The 21,983-nt window shown below is 36.4% G+C and overlaps 1 protein-coding gene across 2 annotated transcripts in view; it reads right to left on the bottom strand.

The window, feature by feature from the left end:
* LOC109068233 (ephrin type-A receptor 3-like) overlaps positions 1 to 21,983 on the bottom strand; it is a 115,534-nt gene that overhangs the window by 69,302 nt on the left and 24,249 nt on the right. The window lies entirely within an intron of this gene.

Raw genomic sequence — 21,983 nt, 5'->3', positions numbered from 1 at the left:
CCTACTGTAATTTGGAAAAAAATATTATTCCCATTGCTGGATAATAATTATAATAATAATGTTAATTGTAATAATTAATGTTAAATAATGAGAATTTGTAATGGAAACATACAAACATATTTTTATTTTATTTTATTTTATTTTATTTTATTTTATTTTATTTTATTTTATTTTTGAGGGTTAAATATGGGACATTTATATGTGACACAGAACAATATCTACTTAGTGTATTCAGGTTAATGTTAAATATTTTTGGTTATTTAAAACTTTTTATTATTATTTAAATTATTTAAATGTTTTAGTGTACTACCACACAACAGGGTCATTGAAAAGTATTGTACAGTGTCTAAACATGCACATCTACAATGCTAATCGTGTGTGTGTGTGTGTGTGTGTGTGTGCGTGTAATGTTATAAAATTCTGATAATCTAAAACAGTTTCACTAATACAATAAAGTGACCCTGCTGTCCAGTCTTCACTCACTCAAACAGATAAATCTAGAAAAAAGAGATGTCTTCAGATATGTAGATGGATAGATAGATAGATAGACAGGAAGTCAGGGCTCAAGCTTTGGTCTCCGTCTGCCAGTTTGTGATTGTTATTCCTCTCTGACCTCTGGGCATTGTGCTGGCCATTTGAAATTAAATAAATATTAGCGCAGGAGCTCTGGAGGGGTCAGGGTCAGAGTCTGACAGACAGCCACAGCAGGAGGCAAGCGCGCACACACACACACACACACACACACACACACACACACACACACACACACACACACACACACACACACCATCTTTGAAGACATTCCCATCCCCAAAACTACCCGTAAATGTTGATGTGAATGCTAAATGGGTTGGAGAAAAAAAAAGCTTGGAGTGAGGCCTGCTGTTTCATTCCTCTATTTCCCGAACGCTCCCTGCAAAGAGTGCTGGAAAAAGAGAAGGGTCATCAACTGTTTGAAAGGAGAAGGGACAACACTTAAAAGACAGCAAGACGAGGGGAAAAAACATCTCCCGAGAAACAGAAAAAGAACTCAGTGCTGGGCGTTTCAGGCTTACTGCTTCGCTCCAGATACTCAGCAGTGAGCCACAACTAATCACTCACTAATTTCATGCATGCCTACAGACACTATAATCACCCAAGCACACAACAAAACCTAAATCGATCCCAGCTGCATTTCTGCTTATTTGAGTATAGCTGGACACAGCATGTGTTCAGGAACGAAGCCTAAAGAAATGAGAGAGAGGACGAGGAATAACAAGTTTGTGTGCTGGACAGCAGCATGTGCTGGTTCTGCTATGTAACGTCCTAAGCATTTCAACTCCATGTAAAACAGGAGCAACGGCACACATTTTTGTGCACTGAAAATGAAAATTGCTGCCAAAATTTCCCCTCACGTAATTTCAGACTTTCCCTTAGGCTATACAAAAAGTTCTCCTACCTTTACACAAGCAAATCCTCATTTATTTCCTGCAATTCAACAAACAAACACAACAAGTTATTAAATAAATCCACTAAATCTCAGTAACCTACTGAAATATAAAACACCTTATTCTTATTGCTGGAATTAATGTGAAGAAGGTGGAGAAGGAAGAGACAATTATTATTATTATTATTATTATTATTATTATTATTATTATTATTATTATTATTATTGTTGTTGTTGTTGTTGTTATATCAGTGTTTATTATTATTATAAACACTAATATAATAATAAAAATAATAATAATAATGTATCATATTATATTATTTTAATTATATTAATTATATTATAATTATTAACAAAGTATCCTATTATTATCCCACTATCATTATTAGAATCCTTTATTATTATTATTATTATTATTATTATTATTATTATTATTAAATAATTGAAATGTTTATTAAAAATAAGAATTTTTAAAAATAAGAATTTATGATAATTTGGGAGGAAAATGTGTTTAACTCTAATGGGAAAAAAAATGTCCAAAAATATAAAATCTAATAATAATTTTTGTATTTTTGTAATGTTACAAACAATAAATAAATGAAGGTTTGATGCAATATACAATTAACATAGTTGAAGTTCATTATCAAGCAAAGAAAAAAAAAATGTGAATCATTTCGGTTGAAAGACTTGTAGTAGCAAGCAGCAATTCACGTTTTGTGAACAGGCCTTTAGCTACAACAGTGTTGGAGAGGAATCATAATGTCTTGTTTTTTGCCTTACACTAGAAAGTGTAAAGAGAGTGACAAACCAAGAGCACAGTGATTAGAAACAGAAAAACAGCAAGGTGAAGAAAACAGCTTACTAGAGAAAAGGAATGATAAAAGAAGAGTGAGGATAGGGCTGATTCAGGAGTGAGGGATGCAGAGAGAGTGATGGGAGTTCGCTGTGTGATCTGTGTTGTCGTGTAAGGATGAGCAGTAAATATTTAACGCTGCAGGCTGGGACTCACGTTGCTGCGGCAGGTGCTACAGCCCTGCGCCTGCTGTCTGGAGACCTCTCTCTTTCTCTCTCTACATTTACATTTACATCTATCTCCCCACTCTATGCTTTCGTACCAAAGTAAACATGCACATAATTTGTCGTGACACTCACTCTTCGGCAACTAGTGCAAAATGCAAATCATACATAAAATGTAGTCTTCTGTAGATTTGCATGCCTGTGCTTAAAAATAAGAATGCTAACAGTAAACTGTGTTTTAGTCGTTAGACAGCAGCTACAGCCAAATACATGCATAGACGGATGAATGTAGTTTTGCACATCCCTAGTGCCATGTTAGCTTTTGTAGGCATTAGAAGTTTCTATCCATTTATTTATTTATTTTTTTTCTCAGACGGAGGAACGCCAAGACTACGTCCCGCTCTGTGCCATTTACAGGATAAACTGAGCAGCAGTTAAATAAAGGACTATAAAACTGCGGCCCAGCTTTCTGCAACCACACCACCCCAGAACCTCCTTCTGAGCTCTTCTGTGCGTGAAATATCTGACATGAAGAAATACAAACAACCCCCTGCTCTCCAAACCTCACATCTCTCACTGGGAGACCAGAGTCAAACTAAGATGTGTTTCTGAACTCCTATGAACTAGCCTAATCTTATTCTCTGCTCAGCGGGAACCAGGAGAAACACATCCATTTGGTCTGATCAAATGTTTTAAAGTATCATTCAATGTCCCAAACAGTGTGTAGTACTTTTAGTATGAATTCCAGAAAAATGGAATGGTAAGTGTAGTGTCTAGGGCAAAAGCAAACTAAACTAAGCTGAACTATATATAACAAAACAATAATGGTTCAATTTATATCAACAAAGTCTATTATTGTCAAAGTTAATCTATGGGAAATATACATCAAACACATATTTATAAAAAACACCTGTTAACCTTGTAATTGCAAACAATTAGGCTACATTAATTTATGTTTTTATAAATATTAACGGTAAATATCAAACAATTTAACGTTTACAGTTCCCCCTCACTCTACAACAAATGAAAATGTAACGGTATTCAGAACAGAACAAGAATGAAAAATAAGTAGTTATAAAATTATATATTAAACTATAAAATAAAACACAAATTAGGCTTTAGTGGCATTCATTATAAACAGCATACAAATTACAAGCAAAACTGAAACGGCATTGGGCTCATACCCATAAGAATCCAAATGTTTACATTTTTGACATATTTGTAACATTTGTTTGCATAGCTATTCATTATGTAGCCTAAACATGGCTTTATACTTCACTCGTTCTAATATCCGTGTAAAATTCTTCACATGCGCAAAAATGTCTGTTTAAAATATAATGGACCTTTTAAAATAAACAGTGTAACTTTTAGGTTTGGTTGACTGCATTTTAGTTTGATGATGAATGGCTGAAATGTCTAGGGCCCTTTCATACACCCAGCACAATGCGGCGCAAAGCGCGGCGCAGGTGTTTTTACTAGTTTCATCCTGATGCAGTTCTCATTTTCCCATCCTGTGCCGCGTTGTTTAAATAGCAAATAAATTTGCGCCCATTTGTGCACCCATGGGCATGCTGGTCTAAAAAAGAGGTGTGTTCAGGCACATTGCTGGCGCGTTGCTATTTTGAGGAACTGAAAATAGACTGCGCCATAGACCAGCTCAACCCTGGTCTAAAGTCTGGCGCAATATTTTTTCTTTGTTATTTAAAGAGAGTGTATATGCGCCTATAAGCGGGTGCACAACATGCGTACACTTTGCTTATTACACACACAGGGACACGCAGCACCACACAAACATTTTTAAAAACTAAAAATTACATTCTGCAATGTAAATAGCGAACCCGCCATGGCGCGAGGGCAACTGGCTTATAAAGGGGATGGGAGATGAGATTTTAATTGGTTTATTGCACGTTACATCCAAAAAACACCCATTACTCATTAAGGGAATAGGGACAACCTGTTTAGACCATGTGCCTGGCCGCGCCGACCATTTTCCCGTGGTTAAACTAGCAAAAGTGGATTTGGACACACCCAGAGTGCACCTACGCATGCGCTTTAGACCATGCGCTTAGATCGTTGAAATAGGGCTCCTAATGTCGCTTTTGTGTGGGTGAGGCATCTGTGCAATCAGATGGATTAAATCAAATAAAGATATAAAGAAATAAAATGCATTTTGTTAATCTGTTAATTATATTTGTAGCCTGTTATATATTTTGTGTGATCCTATTTATTTTATTCCTTTCATATACATCATTTCTGTTTTTCTCCTTTCACAGAAGTGCTGCAGGTGCATGATGCGATGATTTAATCCTCATGGTCTTGTTTACGCTGCTATTTGCACATATAAAACTAAAGCCCTGTCTTAAACCAAAAAAAAAAATACATTTCATCCATATTGATAAATTCCAAGTTTTGCGCTGAAACGACCATGCGTCCAATTTTCATGTCGAATGTTCATTTCGTAAATGAGGCCCAATATATTTAAAATAATAATAAATAATCATAATACTTATAATAAATAAATGCTTTCTTTTTGTTACCTAATATTATGTGGCATTGAAAGTCTTTTTATAAAAAATATTTAATTATTAAAATGACAACATTAATAAGTAATCATAATAATACATACAGTGTTAACTAAATGCATAATTTTTTTTTTTTTATACCTTTTCATTCTGTTAGGAAAGTCGATATAACTGAAATTACAAGATCCAGAGTAAAATTAATTTTTGCCTGCTGTCATTAGCAGGTTTTAGGTTTCGGCAAATTACATCCTGGCTCCGTTCATCTGACCCCCCGGCACACATGGCAAGTGATGCTTCCTCTTTCCGACAGGCACACAGAAACACACGCATGCACACATTGTGTGAGAGAAAACACTATCAAACACTGATAACAGGCCTGACCTGACACGATATCTCATCCCTATTCACTCATTCACACACTGCCAAACTCCTGTGAGAAAGCTGGCAGATTGTCCGCGGGCCATTGTTCCTTTCATCTTCAGATGGGAGGTTATGGATTTCAGATTGAAAACTGCATACTGATTCAGATGAAGCATATGCTCCCTCTGTCAGAATTAATAGGAAAAGCTCGCTCCTTCCAGTCTGGCTGATAGGGATTTTAGTGTCCGTTTCTTTGAGAGTACAAATGAACCCTGATGAGCTCTTCCTCGTTGATAAGCGCAGTAATATCCGGGTTTCGCCCTCCGTGGCGGCCCGCTGCTTTCTATTGTCCTGGACTGATTTGAGTCATGGACTCTCCAGGAAGCTTTCCAGACGGGCTCTTTATGAGCTCAGCTCACCGATTCGAGAATAAAAAAGATACCTCTGCTTGCATGTCTAGCCTGTTTGAGTCCTGTAACTATATTGCACAGCAGGTTAGGTTAGGTTAGACTATTCATCAGTGTCTGATATTGAAGGACAGATTAAAGGCAGAGTTTTCTTTCCATATTTTCAAGTACAGGAAGTAAAGAACAAATCAGATATCTCCAGAATTTTAGCTATTCCAGTCAGATATTCATTCACTAACTGATTTAGATAACACTGATTCATTAGTTTGTAAGTATTTTTGTCTAATTAACCACATCATAAGAGTTTAAATCACACGCATATACACGCACACCATACTTACTGTCAAATCGTCTAGCTATATCATCAAAAGCTAGGAAATATAGAATGATCTAGAAGTCAAGCCTAAAAACACCTATCTCTCCTTGATTCAAATGCCAAGAACCCTTCAAACCCATCCAAGTGAGCCAATGGTACTGTATTAGTGGGCATTAGCGAGCCTTCTGAGAATCCTACTCACTTACACAGACAGATATTAATATAAAGGAGAATATACAGTGTCCAGGCTTCCTGCCTAAGGACCGTTGTTACCAGGTGGAATCAAATTAATTTAGCTAGCCTTCTGATACCAGGTCATTCAAGGATTGGCACATATATAAATACAGCTTCAAAAATGAAAACCACTGTGAATGCTCTTTGCACTATCTAAGCACATCTAATAGGTTTACTACAATAATATTTAGCAGGAGCTGGTTCTTCAAAACAAATATTGGCCTCTATACATAGATAAAGCGTTACAATATAGACATGAAGATTTAGATGACACTGCAGTGTAGATACACTGAACTTGTAAATAAAGATTATTGGAGTATGTTTTGGAGTACGAAAATATAATTTCAGTTTTCAGAATAAAGTTTAGGCCAATGTGTTACTTGCTGTTTCTAAGTAATAGTAGAGTTTGTGAAATTTATAAGCAATTTCTGTGTGAAAATTGTTTCTACACCATTTTTTGTACTTTTACTCAGCAAGGACACATTACATTTACTAAAAGAGACAGTAACAATATGTATGATGCTTCAATTTTAAATAAATGCTGTAATTTTGAACATTCTATTCATCATAAAATCCTGAAAAAAAAATGATAATAATAATAATAATACCACAGTTTCTGACACTATAGACTGGAGTGATAGCTGCTGAAAATTCAGCTTTACCATTACAGGAATAAATTACATTTAAAATACATTAAAATATAAAAACAGTACATTTGAATTATAATATTTCACTATATTACTGCATTTTTTTAACCTAATAAAAGCCTTGTAAAAAAAAAAAAAAACACAAAATAAAAACAAACACAAACACACACACACACACAAAAACTAACTTATTGCTTTCTTATGAAGAGCAACTGTGAAGAGCAATTGTGAAGACATGTCACCTGATAAAAAATTGCTCGAACAAAAAAGAACTGAGACATATAGGCCCAGCCTATTTTCAACCACAGTGGTCTTGTAGCTCAGTAACTAGACAAATAAATAGTGGTCAACAGGACAAAGGGTGATTAGAATGAACAGCGTGGTGCAGCTGATAAAGGGGCTATGAGACTTTTGGACGTGTTACTGTGCGCTCTTGGGACAGAGGTTATGAATTATTGAGAGAGATGAACTTAAAATAAAACAGAGCTGGAGGTGGCTTGAAAACCAACGATGTGCTCACTCTTTCTGTGCCACGTTCCCACCTCACTGCTATTAAACTGTATGCATCCACTCGGCTGCCACAGAAAGCAGTGAGAGCATGAGAAAGTTTAGAAATACATGATGCAAATGAGGTGAAAAATGCCAGGGAACAGCCAAATGCAGCTTTAACATCTCCCCATCATTTCCAGTAAAAATGGCAAAAAAGGTGAAACTCTAAATCCATGTGTAGAGTAGCAGAATAACAGTAATAGCCTGCTACGGCCGACATCATGATAATGGCAGGCGCAGAAAACCACTCTCTCTATAATTAGCACAGTGATGCCCAACTTGCAGCTCGGTGTATTGAAGCTGTTCAACACGCTCCGCTCACAGCATGACCACAGATCGCAACAGCGAACACAGACACTGCTCCGCTACGAATAGCACTGATTAGCTCACCGCCTCTCAAATGCCGCAAGCTAATAACTGCTAATACTAACCCCCACGGTGGTCGGTTTACAGAGATCTCAAATCACTTAGCAGTGAGCACTGATAGAAAACACCCTTTGATATTACAACTGGTATTTTTGGGCTAATGAAATAAAAGGGTACATCAGATTCAGGACATTAAATGCTTTGGTTACAACTGCCAGCTTGGTGATATTTCACGATGGTTTCGTGGATTGATTTTGTTTTCACTTTTTTTTTCCATCCAGGGCATAAAACCGAATCTCCCCACAGGGATCAATAGCGAATCTCTCGGATTCTAACATTTGGAACTTGTCCATCATGAAAAGCTCAATTTCATCACAGAGGCTCCAAATGCCACATTGTTTAGTGATATTTTCCACTTAGCAAGAAGGGATTGGTTTTTGAGAAGTCTGTTCAACAGATGAAATGACTTTCCTGCCTGAAAAAAAAGAGCTTATACCAATTTGTAGCATATACATATAATGCATACTGTATGTAAAGATCGCAAACTCCAAAGAGATCTCTAAATCTCAACTCCCAAGAATAAAAAGTGAATAGGCTTTTTCCACTCCACATGTATGAACTACTGGCCTTCTAATTATCATTTTTGAGGAATAACTAATCTCCCAAGTTTGTGAAATTGGCAGCTTCAAAACTAGCAACTTACACAAAAGTAATCAGTAATCAAACCAGTAACCAGTAATCAAAAGTCTGGCCCAGTAAGACTAGGTGCATGAAAACGCAGCATGAAAATACACAAAAATATACTTCTTATACAGTAAATTGTCATGTATGTGGTTGTTTCCAGCAGGGTTGCTGAGTTGGTTTTCCTGTGGTGTGGTGGCGAGCAGTGGGGGTGGATGGCTGTTATAAATCTGTGGGGGTGAAGTGTTGTTTGATGAAGCAGGTGCAGATCTTTACCTCCTCTGACAGACTAATCAATTCAGAGCGATACTTATCACCTGCTTGCACTCTCCAATACATCACACATGCACATATCTCATATCACACCCTCTGTTCCTGCCTTGACCACATTTTATTAAGGAAACACAAAAAATGTTCAAGCGTGTTACATGTATGTGATGTTGGTGTGATAACAGACCTACAGTCTGTTCAACAGCAGGCACTTCAGCACACACAGCCTTAAAAGCACAGAAAAATGGTTTTAAAGAAGACTGAGAAAGCTGAAAAATGACATTAAACTCAGTATGTGTGGCTTAAAGTACCATTTCCTTTTGTGTTTCTCTGTGTCCTTGAACTCAAGTGCCAAAGCGACAATGTCTGAGCAGACAGAGAGCAGCCACACTTTAGAGAGGACAGAAGGCTGCAGTCTCCAGGAAGGCAAAGCAGGGATCTGAGGAGCAAACTGGGTTAAGAGAGACATGGACTGCAGGCGAAAGCACCGGAGCTTTTGCATTATTGATAACATAGCAACACAGCGGGCCTCGTTCGTACAGCGGCCGCCAATTCTCAGAGCTGTGATTGGTGTTGTCAGCACAGAGGTCAACGCGGACACGGCCGCCGGTCTGACAACATTCAAACACATCTGGAATTTATCACCACGGATCAGAAGAGTCAATTCTCCATTTCCTTCAGGAATGAGACAGCTGCCTCCCAACATGCAATGCAATTTATGTATAACTCCAGCTCTTATATATTCACATCCTTTTTTCACCACTGTCCCTCTCGGCTGATCTCTTCTCTTGTGCAATCCCATGATTTGTTTAAAAATTCACTTTTTTTACTTCTCTGATGCTATTTCATATTTAGCAATGCTTAACAATAGTGTGCCACTAGTTAATGTCAGTTAATGCATTACCTAACATTAACTAACAATGCATTATTTACAGTATTTATTCATCTTTGTTAATGATAGTTAGCCGTGCATTGTTACTTCATGTTACAGTCCATTAAATATTATTTACAGATGTTTTCAAAGTATATTTCATTGTTAATTCATGTTTAGTAAACTAATGTTAACAAATGGCACCAAATTGTAAAATGTTACACACATTTTTGGGGGGGATATTAAAATTCTGTCTGATACGTTAAGATTATTTTAATTTAATGGTCAATAACTAATAAAAAAGCTAACAGCAAAATTAAAAAAAAAATTCCATAAGACAAATTAAAAATAAAACACCACAAACTAAAATACAAGTGAATGCAATCATCACATCATTATATATGTACAGTGTTTACGAAAATGGGTATTCAGATTGAGAGTACATTTAAGTGAGCTATTAGTGTTTTTTAAAAATAATTGTAATAATAATAATAATAATAATAATAATAATAATAATAATAATAATAATAATAATATGATTGTGTGTTAAGAACTAGTCAGCCAAATTAGACCAAGTTTTTCCACAAAAAAGGGGTATAACCAGTCTTAAAGAGAAAAAAAAAAAGATAACTTGTAATAGTAAATTTATGCAACAGGCCTATCTTATTGTGGATAATTCACCAGTTATTTTTTTAAAAGTACTTGCGCCTCCCCTAAAATTACTTTCCTTTTACTTTTTTTCTTTTACTATTTCCTCTTACTTTTCACCTCCTCCACTGGATAATAACATCCACTTTCACAATCCAATTTATTCCCAATGAATAAAATCAGGCTCCATCCTGCATTTTTTTTCTTGCTGTAGATCCTGTTTCACATGATAATTCATCATATTATGAAAGCAAAATAGGCTGCAAACAGCGTTTCATGTTGACCTTACAAAAATCATTAGCTGTTCTGTTTCACCATTCAGCTTTTTGCTGCTGGTGTGTGCGTGTGTGTGTGTGTGTGTGCATGTGTGTGTATGCACACAACACTCATAACAATCTGCAATATTCCACTGTTCAAGAAAAGATGAGCTCCGATGTCCCCAATTACAGCAAAAATATGTATTGAGCAATGAATATAACCGTGGTGTTCTACACAACTATTACGGCTGCATCGTCCCATAGGGGAAAATGATGATCTATATTTGGACCTCAGATTTTCCAACTGTACATCCATTTACTGCTACGCACGTTCTTTGGCCTTGTTTTTCCCCTAGACTTGAAATACTGGGAAATAAATGTTATTCGTTTCACTTGCTCAGAGTCTGAGAAAATGAGAGGAGGAGGAGAGGGTGATGTAGTCTGAAAATGAGGTGCAGCTGTGTATTTGAGGTCGGCAGTGAGTAACACTGAAGCTTTGTGAGGATGTGAGCAAAGGGGGGCTGGAAACGGCCCCCAGATTGTTATTCAATGAGTCGTTCCACATCACCCATCAGTCCCCCTCAAGAAACATCTGGCATGAGGTAAAATTTCCCCTATGCACACAGAGCTTCAAGAGCTCTCTTTCAGCGAGAGGTCTTGGGCTTCTGACTGACCCTCTACTGCGGTAAAGAAAGAACGAATGAGAGAGGGCTCAGGAATAATGTAGACGCTCAGGGAGCACTTGACCTTCAAAGATCCTTCGCTGTTTCAGATGAACTTAACAGGGATCAGGTGGGTCTTGACTGACTGCTGCTTCACACTGCCACCACAGGTTTAACACACGCACACACACCTCCCCTGATATATGACAGGACACACTGATGAGAGGAAGAGGGGTTATTTGAACATGATCTGCCAAAAGAGATAAAAAATCCCTGCCCCCCCAAAAAAATTCAAATATGTTTTGCAGGACTAAAGAATAACCCTTCTTAACATCTGTTTTACTTTCTAACATGTACATATATCACTATGAGTTCATATATCACAAGGATCTCTCTTTTAAAAGATGAATTCTGTTTTTCTTATGAGCTACAAAGAGTCATTCTCCTCTGAGAGATTCAGTCAAAACTTCATTGAGTGCATATCTGAGACAAAGATTTGATAGACCTCTGTATAACTTTTAAGACAGCTACAGACATTTGGTAAGACAAGTCAGTGTACTTTGCAGGAGGAAAAAAAATCCTTAAAACATTTTGCCGTTTTAAAAGCTGTTTACAATAAATGACAGATAATTTGTTGGATAATTCATTCCATGAACTTCCAAAGAAATGCATTGCTATATCTTGCCTCTTTTTTCAAAAATAATTATTTAAAAAAAAGAAGTTAAATTGTCAATATGGGGTTAGGTCTGAAATATATTAACGGACACCTTATTTTTTATTTAATTTGCATTGCAAATTTTCCTTGATTTAATTAAATTAAAATTCAGTCAATGTCAATGCAGAATTTTGGACTACAAGAAGTTTAGACACTTAGCCATGGACAAAAAAAAAAGTATAAATTAGTATAAAAGTCATTGAATTAGCATAGCAATCTACAAACAAATGATTCTAGACCTACAATATTTCTCAGGACTCATTATTTTCTAAGCCATTACCGACTTTTAACTAACTATAATTTTAAGTGGATGTTTAGTTCCCCTCAAGTTCATACAGGTCTCTCCCACATGTGTAGTTTATCACACTGGACATAATCCACTAAAGTTTGACAGCCAGAAAGTGTCCAAATATTTTTGGGGGTCACTGTATAAATATACTGCAGAGAGCAGTGACACAAGTGTAAAAAGAGGAAAGACTGAAGAATTAATCACTTTCCTCTCTGATGAAAAGAACAGCGCTGGTGGTTACAAGCATGTGTTTTAAGATACTGGTGTCCTCCCAAAAGTTTAAACTATAGCAAGACTTCCTCTAACAAAATGATGCTGGTTGACCAGCTTCACCAGCTCTTTCATTGCTGAGAGCCATGACCCACATTCCTTACTGTGAAATCAAATCAGTCTGCTCTTAATCGCTTTTAAGAGGGACCCACAGGCAATCAGCCAGGACGCACTTTCACCAAGGGCCAGAATCTGTATTCTGCTGTCACTTCGACGACCCAGAAAGCTCTGGGCATCAGTGTGTGCTGCTGGACCCAGCCAGAGATGTTAGGACACTAAATATCCCAGAGCCCACCTCAGAGGAACATTAGTAAAGTAAAGTAAAACGGTTTTCCTAATGTAGCTGTAAATGATGCATCCTAATATAATCAGGTTGATTCAGTCGTATTAAATAATATTTTGGCTTGTTAAAGTATTGTTATACCATGAAGTACATTTCCATTTTTTTTTTCACTTTATGCTGCCTCCAAGTAATCCTGGGAGGTTTCTGCTTGAGTTCAGAAATTATAAATATGAAGTGACACATGTTCAAGTGGTTTTGAGCTGAATAAAACAGATGAACACACTGGGGAATTTCATATTTTTCACTCTTTTTCAACTACTGTCAAAAGCACGAGGCTTTTTAGCATTAGTGAATCAAACTGAAGAGTGCATTAGCTGTGCACAGGATTTGCAAACCACTTACAGTACATGATTAGTTTTATATAGTAGTTAAATTTTATAGTAAAATTGTATTACATATTTAAAAATTATAAATCTTATGTATTTGGTAACCAACACTAACATAACTCTAAGAAAATGCTGAGTTTCCCACTGGTAGTTAAAACATATCACAAATATGGTCATTCTGACATGACCTGAAGGCAGAATGGCACTATTTGTCACACTTCACATTAAATCATCACATCAAAAACAAAAATTGTACAAAAATCCTGATATCAAAAAAATACCAAAAAACAACCTCCCAACACAAACTGAACACACTGATCCCATACAATTTCCTGGATCCTGCATGAGAAATAAAACATGACGTACTGTGCAAAAGAGTGCAAGACAGCAGGACATACTGAAGGGCATACGGCTAGAACAGAGAGAAATTAAATGCGCCAACTGAAGAGAAGCAAGGAAAGAACCTAAGTAGGAGCGATCGGCCAACGTCATACAGGAGGAGTGAGTGTGAGTCAGTGGAGAGAGAAAGTATATTGGGTTCCAGGACAGAGGAGTGGAAGATGACAGGTGTCTGGGCTGCTCTGGTCTCCGCTGGAACTGTAATTGGTTGTGGCAGACGCAGACAGCATGAATGGCCTGCTTCAGGCCTCCAGGGGTCAGGTAGAGAGAGACGGATGAAAAAAAAAAAAACATCAACTCAAAGCCTTGATAGAAAATGGAAAGAGAGGAAGAGACAAAACCAAAACAGTGTGCAATGAGTGCAATTGAGGATATGTATCCAGTGGTGTGTTTTGACAGCAAATCTCAATTTCATAATGATATAATCCCTATGACAGTACACATCAGGTTATTTTTTGCCATGGACGTGTAGGGTTACTCTGAGAGAGATAGAAAGTATGCGCATAGGGACTCGTACAGTCAGTTATTCCGTTTAATCAGTGAGACACTATCCGACATCAGTACCTTGGGTACCATGAAAGTCTGAATATGACACACTGACTGTATCTAATAAATACACAGCCTCGTGTCAAAATAGAAACAAACACAAGCGACATTTGGCAGAATCTAAAAATTGTACACAGGAACAGCCCAAAACATTCATTATAAATATCTACACACCTAAAAACATCTCATTGTGGTTTCATCTGATGCAAGAGGTTTTTTTTTTTGTTTGTTTGTTTGTTTTAATATACCAAGCCACAATCTGACTGGTTGGTTTTATGCAATTTCTGGGAATCCGGGTGGAAAGGTTTGAATGAGTAAAGCACAGTCTAGCTGAAAAACGTTCTGCTGGAACTTTGTTGCATCAAAGCTCTTGAAGATTTTCAAAGAGTTTTACGTTTTTGCAAATTTAATTAAAAAGTGATCTGGAATCAGTGCAGAATTTAAAATATTTCTCACTCCTTTAGCAATATAATCTTTATTTTTTCTACTATTTTTGAATCCAAAAGTTATATGTTTAAATTAAATATTGAATCACCAAATTTAGAAATATTTTAACAGTGTTATTAAATTATTAGATGATGGCAAATGTAATATAAATGTAAAAAAAAAAAAAAAGTGACATGAGAATGCAAAATTAAATATTAAAAAAAAAAAAAAAAAAAACATTAAAATCAGCTATAATCTATTTGGTACTGATATAAGGCCCAGGCGTTGTTTTATACTCAGAAGCCTGGCTCCATGAGACTACCTTCAACATGACATATGCAAAGACAAATGTGCACTCTTCTATTCATGTAAGCAATGTGAGCTCAACAGAAACAAGCCCTGTCTACCCATCCTGAACATTTCAAACCAAGAAAGCAACATCCTTATTTATCCAGCTGATATGAGAAGCCAGCAGCAACACAATAACTGACCTGAGGACAGGCAGATCTTATCAGATAGGCCCCTCAACTCTGTGAATAAAGCCCACTGAAAGAGGACTGTGCTAATGAGAGCTCCCTTGAGACTGAACATGTTAATTACCTAGCAGGGTGTAAAGGTTCTGGATGGGCCCATTTCAAAATGCCACATGTAGAAAAAAAAAAGAAGCCACACAGCGTGGTGAACCACTCAGGAAGATCCACTGTCAATGGAGAACTCATCAGAGTTTCAGAAGATGGGCTATTCTGGTAAGATAGATGATAGATTTACTGTAAACTCATTAAGTGCATCTTAGTATATTTCAGACCAGTTCAAATCACTAAATTCCACATCCGATCCAGCATTAAATATACATTGAGGAATCAATAATAATAATAAAAATAATAAAAAAAACAGCATTCAAGGTGTGTGTTAAGCTGGACTGAGTAAATGATGGCCTTCTGTGTTGCATTGCTGTGAAACTGCTGACAAATCCTTATAACATCTATTTAAAGGGATAGTACACCAAAACATTTAAATCATGTTGTTACTCAACCTCATCCTTCCTCACCCTTTCTGGAACAATACTTTGGCTAGACTTTTAAATATGATGAAAGTGAATGAGGACTGATGCTGTCAAGCTTCCAAAATACCAAAAGAAAGAAAGAAAGAAAGAAAGAAAGAAAGAAAGAAAGAAAGAAAGAAAGAAAGAAAGAAAGAAAGCCGAAAAGAAAAAAAAAGAAAGAAAGTAAGCGGCAAAAGTCATTACTCACTGAAATTCTAACATAATTGACTCATTAGTGTATACAAATACAAAAGTCATTACTCACCGAAATAAATATAATATATATATGATATCATTTATTTATATGATCAATTCAATTTAATTTAATTTAATATATATATATATATATATACATACATAATTTTGTTTCATTTCAATTCAATTCAATTCAATTCAATTCAATTTAATTTAATTTAATTTAATTTAATTTAATTTAATTTAATCCACAAAACCAGACTGAATGAAGATCGACCAAAAATAGTTTCTTCAATAAAACAGTTACATTTTTAGTTATACAGGTTTAAAACAATATGAGGAAGAGTAAATAATGACAGATCCTTTAAGACAAAAATATATGTTCAGTATAAGTGATTTAAACCATTAAATATCTTTATTTAATCATCCGAAACTAAAGGAGGCCGTATTAATTTGATGTCCTCTGAAAGTGTGGCACTATATCACGATCTACTCACCTGCCACAAACAAGCTATCTTTCTGATAAATGCAGGTATACTCAAAAAGTGCACTGAAAAATAACTTTAAAAGACGTTGCCATGAAGATATTAATATTTTATAAGCAGAACGATACCGTCTGCGTCATCTGAGAAAACTATAGAGGGAACGCTCTTCGTCCAGAAGTCCCTATGGAAATGTATCAGTGCTATAGCCTGCCTCGCTGCATCGGCACAGAGGACAACACGACTCAACCAAACGCACAAGCTCATGCCTTTTCAAACACATTTATGCACAACTGTCAAAAAACGCAGTCTTGAACAAACATACGCTGATCAGCATTCAAATGGACTTCCTTGCTGACTTCCAAATGAGAAGCGTTGACGGGCAGCACACAGCCAAGCCTAATTGAATGTCATCATTTTCCATTATTTGTTGCCTTTTTTAAATGAAAGCACTTAGCCTTTTTTATTCACGTTTCTCAGAGACAGTTGGATCCATGAGTCCTAATGAATATTTAAACAGGGACCAGCAGCCTCATCTCCTGAGTGGTCTCCGAGCATCGCTAGAGCCCGCGTCGGGAAGGAGGGGTGACCATTACCGAAACTCGACCACGGAACAGCTGAAGAAAAACACGGATATTACAAAAACAGCACTATGGAAAATGTCAGTAATTAGAGCTGGCTGCCATTTCAGAGGCAGAGCGGGCCCGGCTAATGAGTCCATTAGCACCTACCTTGCATAAAAAAGACAAGCAAAAAAGCCTCATTTTAATACATTAGCCTGCTGACAGTTTCACCACAAAGGCTATTCAGCACAGCTGACACGCTTTTCCGAGGGCTCTGACCTTTTGTTGGCTGAGCGCTGGCTCCGAGAAGAGCGTGGATTCAGCTCTCCTGGGCATAAACACCGGAGCAAGTGTGAGAAACCAACACCTTTTGCCTTCACTGACTCATTGAGATGCCAGCGCCTCACTACTTTTTTTCAGTTACTAACGGTCCTGGAGAGGTAACACAATTGCCCATGTGGGCATTAGTCATGCAACGTTTCCAAATTTAGCCATCACTCAAGTCCTCGAAAACATTCGAAAAGCTTGCTGTTTAGGTGAACACTCATTTCACCTTGGCTCGCAATCAACAAACAGTGAAAAGAATGAAGTGTTCCCATTGTTTTTCTGAATTTCACTCTGCTGTGAAATTTCAGCAGATAAAAGTAGAAGTCCTTTCACTCCCACTTCTCTCTAAATACTCCAAATGTCCTTGCCCACATACTTGATTGTTTAGTTCACCCAAAACTGCATATTCTGTCATTTACTCAACCTCAGTGTTGTTCCAGACCTGTATGAGTATTTTTTTTAACTATGGCACACAAAAAGGTCTGTCAAGTACAAGGGGAGAAAGCATAATAAAAGTAAAAAAGACAGAAATTTAAGTATTGTTTGCTAATAATCTAATTTAAATACCTGCATATTCAAACTTGATATGCATCTCTGTGAAATACAGAAATTAAAAATAAATTTGAATATTATGCTCAGGAAGGCTGCATTTATTTGCTCAAAAATGTATATCTATAATTAAATCTATAATATAATGTATAATTTAAAATAACAATTTTCTGTTTTAATATATGATAAAATGTAATTTATTCCATTACTCGAGTTTTCAAGCGTCACATGATCCTTCAGAAATCATTCTAATATGAATGATTTGGCATTTATTCATGAAATTTATTATTACTATTATCAATATTGAAAACAGTTGTTCTGCTTAATATTTAATGGAATCTATGATACACACACAGAATTATTTGATGAATAGAAAGTTCAAAAGAACAGAATTTATTTATAATTGAAATATTCTTTAGCATTTCAACTGTCTTCACTTTCACTTTTGATCAATTTAATGTGTTCTTGATGAACAAAAGTATTAATTTCTTTCAAAAAGAAATAAAAATCTTACTGATCCCATTTAAAAAAAAAAAAAATAGTGTATACCAATATAGCACAAGGGACTATTATTTATTTATTTATTGGTGTTTTTTTTTATTTTTGGGGTTCGAAATTCACTTTATCAGTTACTTTTGTCACATACTTTATCAGTTTCCAGTTACTTTTGTTACTTTTTGCTAAAGAACACAAGAATGAGTAAATAATAATTGAAAATTCAGTGAACTAAAGCCTTAAAAGTTGTTGCTATGAGACATCTTTACTTTTTCACTACTGAAAAGCATCAGAGATTCTAATTATGCTGTTCTATCATAGTCGATTATCTCCCACCACAACAATAAGGCACCACGCTAACCCAAAGTGGCCTACAGCACAAAGCAATAGATCCATGATTCCTAATCCCACGCTAAGCTCTCCGATATCTTCTAGATGTCTACCTGTCGATTAAATAACCATGTGGTCTCCAAGGCAGCTATTGTACTACCACCAGAATCCATTTCTAGAGAGTCTGTCAGCTTAATACAGATGGTGGATCATTCACAAATCCGCAATATAATCAGAGCTTACAGGGATAACTCATGCACTAAATATGAAAAGCCATCTGCCGGCCTGATGTGTAATGCAGTCACTATGGTGAAAGCGAGAAAAAAAAAAAAGAAAAGAAAAAAAAGCCTGCGCTTACATATACCCACACACATAGAGCTATAATTCACTGCCTGAGAGGAAGGACAAGGCCATATATTAGACGACCTCTGGCCTTGCGCTGCCAATAGACCTCCATGATTAGCCATTTCGTCATGCTGGCCTACGGACCACCACACTGAGAAATAGCTCAACACGGTCAATCTCTATTTATTGAGTCTTGCGCACTGTTAGCAAGGCCTTCAGTGAGTTCTTATTTCTCTTTTCCACTGACCTCTCGCATGATTGATTGAGCGATTGGACCAGAAAAGATACAGCTAGCTTTGTCTTGAATAAGGTTAATTGACCGGCAGAGAGCAATTTATTACACTGGCACATTCTGATAAGATTATTTTACATAGAGTGACCATTCCTGACCTGCTGCTTGAGAAGGAGGGAAGGTTTCAAAGCAGTGTTTTTGCGTTTATCGCTTTTCGTGAAATTGGAAGACATGGAAATGTTTGATATTAAATACTGTACCATACCACTATTTCTGCAATATCTAATAGAGGAAAGTTATATAGGATACTGTATCCCACAATGTTCTCAATATAACCATTCATTTTTTACAGTGATGAACGTCCTGGATGCAATATCAACACCATTTTTATTATTGGAATTCCAAAAGGTCTTTGGATATTTTTTTATACAAAATTAAATTAAAAATAATTTGTTCTCTGTAGATCACACTTTGTTTCACTCATTACTGGTAGATTATGTACAATAGCTGCATGATATTTCTTAAAGGGATAGTTCACCCAAAATTTCTGTCATTAATTACTCACTCTCATGTCTTTCCAAACCCATAAGACCTTCGTTCATCTTCAGAACACAAATTAAGATATTTTTGATGAAATCCGAGAGATTTCTGCATAGACGGCAACAGAACAACCACGTTCAAGGCCTAGAAAGGTAGTAAGGACATCTATAAAATATTCCATGTGACATCAGTGGTTCAACCTTGGGGAAGTCGTGGCCTAGTGGTTAGAGAGTTTGACTCCTAACCCTAAGGTTGTTGGTTTGAGTCTCGGGCCAGCAATACCACGATGAGCAAGGCACCAAACCCCCAACTGCTCCCCGGGCGGCGCAGCATAAATGGCTGCCTACTGCTCTGTGTGTGTGTGTGTGCACTTTGGATGGGTTAAATGCAGAGCACAAATTCTGAGTATGGGTGACCATACTTAGCTGTATATCACGTCACTTTAATTTTATAAAACTATAAGAATACTTTTTGTGGACAAAGAAAACAAAAATAATGACTTTATTCAACAATTTCTTCTCTTCTGTGTTTGTCGACGTGCATTCACAAAAGCACCACGATGCATGCATGTGATGCTACTGACGCAGGAGCTGGCTGACGTATTACTTGGGTAGGCATTGAAGACTGACACGGAAGAGAAGAAACTGTTGAATAAAGGCATTATTTTTGTTTTCTTTGCTCATAAAAAGTCTTATTGTATTCTCATAAAATTAAAGTTAAACCACTGATGTCGCATGGACTATTTTAAAAATATCCTTACTACGTTTCTGGGCCATGAGCGTGGTAGTTCCCTTGCTGTCTGTGGAGGGTCAGAAAGCTCTCATATTTTATTAAAAATATCTTAATTTGTGTTCCAAAGATGAACAAAGATCTTGCAGGTTTGGAACGACAAGAGGGTGAGTAATTACATTATAATTACATGAAAACAATAGGAAAACAAAGCCAAAATCATGACATTACGGGCAATTAAGAAATTCCTGCCAGGACATGACTACGAAAAAGAGAACATATTATGGTCTCCCAAAAATTGTACTGACATTATGAAATTAGCACATGCTTACCTAAAAAATACATAGCAAAAGAGCTATAACCACAAAATAAATGTAGTTAACGCAGAAAAATGGCGATGCCATCTGTTTGCAAGTGGTGTAAGTCTGCAAACATTTCATCATGAAGGTGCTGTCTTTAGCTCCTCAGCAGGTCCCTCTCTGTTGCTCTGGCCTACTCATTAGCAAACAACACGATGCCACTCAGCAGCCATTAGATGGGAAACAGCCAAATGCACAAAGAAAGAGAACAATGGCTCCACGATTACACTCACAGGAGCCTGTCATGCTTTCTTCGCTTTCACAGCCGTCCGAGATCTCAGATTTGATTAAAGAAACGTACACTGCATAATGATGCCATGCAAATAAATAAAAATAAGTAGGAGTTTCAATCAACAAGAGGTCTGAAACTGCAAGAGCTGTGTGGGTTGCTAGATATTTTCTTTTTTTAATATGTTTTGACGTGTTTGCAGGCTACACAGAAGTCAAAACAGCAAAAGAACAACACAAGACGAATTAGGAGCAATTGAAACTAGTATGATCTCAGCTGATCAAATAAAAAGAAAAACATCTAAAATAAATACTGAAAAACCATATAGTATACAATTTTTTAGCAACAGCTATGATTCAAAATACCTCTTAGCCAACTATCCATAAAGGCCTTTAACATTAGCTTACATGTCAGGGACTATAGTTCTAGAACATTTATTTTTTTTAAATAATGGATTTGCTTAATAAAATTTATTAATTTACATGTATTTTGTAGAAACATTCAAAAAAAGTTATATTGTGAATATAAAAAAACACTTTTTAGCTGCATGGAATCTTATACTTTATTGCTTCAATATTAACTGAACGAATCAAGAAGATCTGAGGTTTGAGGTACTACACTAGCTTGAAATGATGCAAAAAGCAAGCAAAAAAAAAAAAAAAAATACAAGTGGCTTAGACTTCTTTGGAGTAAACTTTTACAGACTCATCCAACAAACACACACACTCTCGAATAAAAGTTAGTCTGCCTGCTGGAGGCCTATGGATTTGCAGAGCAAGTAAACAGAACAGATATTCTGTGGAATCCTATGTCTCAATAATTAGTATCCTGGAGCACAACTACCTTCCCCAACACAGGGAAACGAGGCACAGAGTGAATCTGAATGAGTCACTGAAGCCCTCAGCTACTTTCACTGCAAACTTATTTGCATTCGCTCACAAACACACGCATACACACTCACTTCAGAAGCAAACAAAGGGACCGCAACTGACTGCGGATACATTTCATCACTACAGAAT

The sequence above is a fragment of the Cyprinus carpio genome, chromosome B2, assembly GCF_018340385.1.
Source record: "Cyprinus carpio isolate SPL01 chromosome B2, ASM1834038v1, whole genome shotgun sequence".
Lineage (NCBI taxonomy): Eukaryota > Metazoa > Chordata > Actinopteri > Cypriniformes > Cyprinidae > Cyprinus > Cyprinus carpio.
The sequence above is the reverse complement of the archived record's forward strand: the minus strand, read 5'-3'. Positions and strand labels throughout refer to the sequence as shown.